We start from the raw sequence: 5,911 nt of genomic DNA on the forward strand, positions 1-5,911 counted from the left end.
TGTGGCCGGTTCGTACTGTCACGGCTGCCGAGGCGAGCCGTGTGGAGTTGGAAGAAGGACCCAAGATGCAAGCAGTGGATGAGATGCTAATGAGGTTTATTTACAAAGGTGTAGTGGCAGACAAGCAGTGGGGCATGACAAATAACTGAAGACACCTAAACTGGGAGAACTAAAATAACAGACCTGGAAGCATACAACAAAGGGATGAGAAGCAGAGAGACGCAGACGAGGAACAGGACACCGTGGAACTCAGGGTAACGCAGACTGACACGAAGTAACACAGACGAACCGGCAACAGGCAGGAGAACACACAGGGCTTAAATACACACACCAGTAATCAGGGGATGAGAGACAGGAGGGCAACACAGCTGGGAGGAATCAGAGCTGACGGGACAGGGGAAACGTAAACAGAACACACTCATATCAGACAGAGACCTTCACAATAAAACAGGAAACTCAGACACAGGGAACCAAACAAGACACAGAACTAAACAGACAGATTGACAAACAGACGGGGTGACACCATAGACAGACAGGGACACAGACGCAGGCTCAGAGGCAGACCAAACATAACACATAGAACTCAAACAATAATAATCATCATCATCATCATGATAAACTAGAAAATGATAACAAACTAAAAGCGCTGGGTCACCGACCCAGGACCATGACAGAGATATTATTTTGATAATCTGACTCGTGCAAAGCTGCTCGAGCAGAACCAAGAATAAAAACATGGAGTGTGTTCATCTGCACAACCAGAAGACTGAAAGAGACAAACTCTTTATTCATCAAACTGCAGGATTCAGTGAGTGCTAGCTTTTCCGCTGCTTACAAACTGCACCCAGCATGTGCATACGATACGTTCTGATCTGTAATAAAGAGAAAGAAGAGCGCACAGTCAGCGCATGTAAAACCTCTGCTGGTTTCACATGCAGCATGCAGGGTGTCAGTCTGCTCAGCGTGACAACAAAAATCTAAACAAACGCAGGTCATTTCACAATACGAGGATGTGGAAGAGGGCTAACCTTATCTATGGGTGTGGCAACAACTGATAACAGATGGTCAGTTTGACAGCTGTTGCAGGTTAGCCTTCATGCAGAAAAACTGTTCAGGAGATGAAGATGAATAAACACAGACACATGTTTAAAGGAATATCCTTTGAGATGGAGGACATCGCTGCAGTAGGCACGGCCGCCCAGCTGTGTTCTTCTGATCTCTAACAGAGCTTCACAAACTGTGTCAGCTCTCCAGATAAGGAAGGACATTTTGCCCCATCGACAAGCAGCTGTGGTGTCGTTGTGGAGTCAAAGCACCCAGCACCACCCACAGACTGAGCTCACTGTGGTCCTAAAGGCTCCACTCAGACCAGCGTGGCCCTTCTGTGATGTAGGACCTCAGCAAAGAGGAGGATTCACCCCAGAAAGCCACTCTCCTCACAGACAGGCAGACGGCACCCCCAGGATATCGGCTGTAGTCGTTACAAGTGAAAAGGGCTTTTCTCTCTGAGACGCTGTAACTGCAGAGCAGCTGAACAAAAGGAAAGACGTAACTTCTATAGGGACGCAAAACTCTGACATGAACGTTATCACTCTTGTGAAAGTCATAAGATGACTCACCACGTCTGGATTCACCAAAAGTTTAACCGTGTAATTTCCACTTCATCAACAACGAGCCTCAAATGTCACAGTCTCAGTATCCCACCATGACGCCTTCCCATGAGTTTGTTTTTAACCATTTCTGTCTCCAACTCTTTGTCTCTTCTTCTACAGGAAAACAACAGATGCAGGAAGTCGTCCTTTAAAGTGGGGGCAGACGAGAAGCCTCCTTCATGTTCAGGAGGACGTAGAGCCCAGAGCGCCCGCAAATGTCACAGTCTGCCTGCGACCCAACGTTCACCTCCACCCGTCCCCCAAAGGACGAGGTGGACACCGAATGGATTTTCCCCTCATCATATCTCTGAGACTTCCAGCAGACATCCCATAATTACCAGCAGGGTAGTCCACAGCGACCAGACTCATCAGCCATTTCTTCCTCTGCAGACAAAGCTCTTCTTCGTCTCTCCGTCTTCACGGGAAAGATGTCAGCAGACTTTCAAACAAGTGAACCTTCGTTATCCTGTAAAAACAGTGACATACTCTTCCTCATGACGACAGCTGAACACTCACAGCTTTATTACACTTTACTTAATTTAAGCCACGTCTGTTAATAATGCATCTGAAACTTTATTGCATCAAGTCCTACTACATGACACAGCGACTCTCAGTGCTCGATGTGGACGTGTTAAACTGTTTGCAGCCACACAGTCCCAGTCTCGATATGAAACAGACGTATTCTTTTCATTACTAAGGGCCCGGAGCCGGCAGCAGATTGATTTTTCCTGATGAGCGCTTCATTAAGAAGCAGAGGTTTCTGCAGATGGAGATCTTATGGCTCAAATGCACACGGTTAGCAAGAGTTCCAGAAGAATAAGTGCCAGCGGCCCCTGGAGGGCGTCGTGTTCGTCGCATCAGAGAAACACTAAAGTTCTGAGCAGAACAAACAACAAAGCAGAGTCACCTGAATATTGTTCATTTAACAGGTTTCATCATGGGAAACATCAGTGTGGTCTGCAGATTTGTCTTTTTTTAATCAGGTCCTTTGAAAAAGACAACATTTCATTTTGATGGTGGAGCCGAAGGAAACGTCATGAACCAAAAAAATAAAAGCGTGCATGAATGTCCTCGTCATATTTTAATCTGATACACCTCCTTGCCAACAGGTTTGTGAAACATTAGTATTATATGAAAGAGTCCATCCTTTGATGTGAGTGAAGTTGGCCCCCCCACCTTCTTCAAATCCAACAAAAGTGGTATCAACCGTTTGTGCTGCACAAATTGTCGTTTGTGCTGCTATCATTTTAAAGATATTCAAGAAAATTTCTAGAGGTCATCCGAGGTCAACCAGCCCCCCCCACATTAATGGAATCAAACTAAACTGGTGTCAATCAACTGTGCTACGTTTGTGCTGGTTTGTGCTGCTAAAATTGTCGTTTGTGCTGCTATCATTTTAAAGATATTCAAGAAAATTTCTAGAGGTCATCCGAGGTCAACCAGCCCCCCCCACATTAATGGAATCAAACTAAACTGGTGTCAATCAACTGTGCTACGTTTGTGCTGGTTTGTGCTGCTAAAATTGTCGTTTGTGCCGCCTCTGTTTTAAAGATATTAATGAAAATGCAAACGTCAAAAGGTCAACCAGCCCCCCACATCACCCAAATCAAACAAAAGTTGATGTCACAGGTTTGTGCTGTGTTTGTGCTGCTAAAATTGTCGTTTGTGCCGCTTTCATTTTAAAGATATTACCAAAAGTTTCTAAAGCTCAACCAGCCACTTTCTTTACTGTAAAAAAATTGAGAGATATTAACCAGCATTGGATATTTTTTTCTTATGATCACACTCTTAAACCTAGTAATCAAACTGCTATAACTTATTTAAAAACTAGGTTAAATATAGCATTTAAAATAATTAATGCATTCTGTTGGAGAAAAAACTTTATTTGCTGGTAACAAAATACAAAACTACGAGAACAATGTAGTATATATGTTTCCTGTTAGAAAAGGTAAATACATGGAAGTGTCTGAGCCTCACAAGTCTAATACAATAACTGAAAAATAACAGCTATTTCCACCATCTAACTCACAAACTAGAAAAGGACTTTCTTTCATGAAATCTTGCCATCATTCCTTTGTGTAGAGCACAGCGTGCGGACATACGCTGGTGTTTTCAGATGCTATGGTTACATCCTTTCTTAGGTCATCATACATCTCCCAGATGTACGGGGTCCTGTTACAGAATGTCATATAATGCCCGAGTGTTTCTGATGTTGGGCCCTCCTGAAATGCAATGACTGCTTTCAGTGTGAATTTCTCTCCTTGAAGTAGCAGAGTGGATGGGAATTCAGTAAGCAAAAACCTTTTTGGACTGTGAAAACTGTGCTCCAGAGTTTCTGTAGAGCATTTTCCAAGGTCTGTGTCAATCCATACAAGCTCTCTCAGGGTGAAACTGTGACAAACAGTCCCTGTGCAAAGTTGCTTTCCTGATGAATCTGTTTTAAATGCTGTTGGAGATGCATCAGGACTTTCGATTGGTCTTAGGCATGGCGATGCTGGAAGGTTGAGCCCTTGTTCAACAGCAGACTGAAGGTGAGCTATGCCAGAAGCTGAGAGGACTGACAGATCAATGGAAACAAAAGGTATTTGCCTTGTGTTTGGTGTGTAAAGTTTGCAGTACTGGGAGGAACACTGTCTTGTGAAGTGAACACTTGGATTTTCCGTCATTGTTTTTTGAATTACTGTGGACACATGGCACTGTGCATCAACACGATGAACACCAGTCTTCAACTGAACAGGGCAGAATATTGAGCTCAGCACCTCTGCCCTCAATGAATAGGCATGTTGAGTGACACCCTTTGAAGCAAGGGATTTCACAAGCTGGAATACTTTATTCTCCTCTGAACTATTCAACATGTTTTGAGCAGTACGACTGTCACAGTAAGCGCAGCACAGACTTTGACAGAAGGCATCAAAGGCACAGGTGTTCATGACACAGTGTTGTCCTTTGCCAAGTTTTACTGGTTGTTGATTATTTCCATTTTTTAACAGCCCTAGCTTTACTTTTTTCTTTTTCACAGCTGGATCTGAGTGGAGCCATTCAGGACAAGGGGAGAGGTATGAGGTCAATTTCCTCTTCTTTGGTGGAACTGCAAGGCCTCTCCAGTTTTCCAAAGCTGCTGTTTCTTCAATGTCCATGTCTGTGTCAATTTTGGGCTCCTGAGAGGGGTTATCATCCACTTCCTGCTCCACAAAGGCTTTGTGTGGATCCTGACGCTTCGCTGTACCATCCTGTCTGGCAACCTCTGCTTCTTTTCGTATTTGTTTTGCAGAACAGATCCGCATGTTCCCTTCAATAAAACCAAGATGACGTGCAATGAATTTATCTATCCTTATAGGGAGATTTTCATGCTTGAACAGACCATGTTTAATGTTCTTGAACTCTGCTTCAACATTAGCTGAAGTTGCAGTGAGCTTTTCGCTCTGAAATAGGGGAACCATTACTCCAGTCCAGAGTGGTAGGTATCCTCCCAATCTAATTAGGTGTGGGACGAGCTCAGGTAGATAGTGCATATAGGGTCAGGGTTAAGGTTTGCACTTTGAGAATCAACTTGTGAGAACTGTGACTACTGTTCATGTGCTGCAATAAATGAGAGACCACTGTATATAATAATAAAGTATATAAGTATATAATAATATAATATTCTCTATGACTATTGTCTTCAACCTGTTAACATTTAATATTGTCTTGATAGAGTCAAGTAATCATGCAGCAGAGTCCTCCCCTGTCTCTTCTCCTGGCTCCCCAGACCCTGGTCCCTCAGCTCCTGCTGCTGCACCCACAGGTATGAACATCAAGCACTGATAGCTTTTTACTTGCTTGAATCCCCTTGTGATCACCTTTACTAAATATCTACAACCAATCTGTTCATATCCTGGTTTTTTCAATTTTGAAAATGAAAATCTAGTAGCAGCCTTCTCATTACTTTGTGTTGTTTTGTGCTGTGTTTTACAGGCCCACAGAGGAGGACAGCTCGAAGGCGGGCGAGGGACGGGTCCCAGGACGGTCCATCGGCGGTGGAGCTGGCCATCCTGGGGTCCCTAAAGAGGCCACGCCCGTCTCCAACAGAATATTTTCTCCTCAGCCTTGTTCCTGCTCTGGAGAGCATGCCGCCTCAGACACGAGAATTCGTGAAATTTCACATTCATAAATTAGCTTTTGAAAACAGCACAGCTGTGTTAAATTTGGAAACATTGGACCCTAATGATCAGCAGTTTTCTGATGAGGCAGCAGGCTCTCCAGGGCAGAAACAATGTTCT

At 44.0% G+C, this 5,911-nt stretch overlaps 1 long non-coding RNA gene across 1 annotated transcript; it reads left to right on the forward strand.

Moving 5' to 3' along the window:
* The first annotated feature begins 164 nt into the window (after window positions 1–164).
* On the forward strand, window positions 165–2,718 carry LOC146370099 (uncharacterized). The gene is made up of 2 exons (XR_014797304.1): window positions 165–254; window positions 1,773–2,718. It is a non-coding gene; the product is annotated as an uncharacterized LOC146370099 (long non-coding RNA).
* Window positions 2,719–5,911: the final 3,193 nt, after the last annotated feature.

This window comes from Perissodus microlepis, chromosome 17 (assembly GCF_051167445.1).
Source record: "Perissodus microlepis isolate ML-2025 ecotype Zambia chromosome 17, ASM5116744v1, whole genome shotgun sequence".
Taxonomy (NCBI): domain Eukaryota; kingdom Metazoa; phylum Chordata; class Actinopteri; order Cichliformes; family Cichlidae; genus Perissodus; species Perissodus microlepis.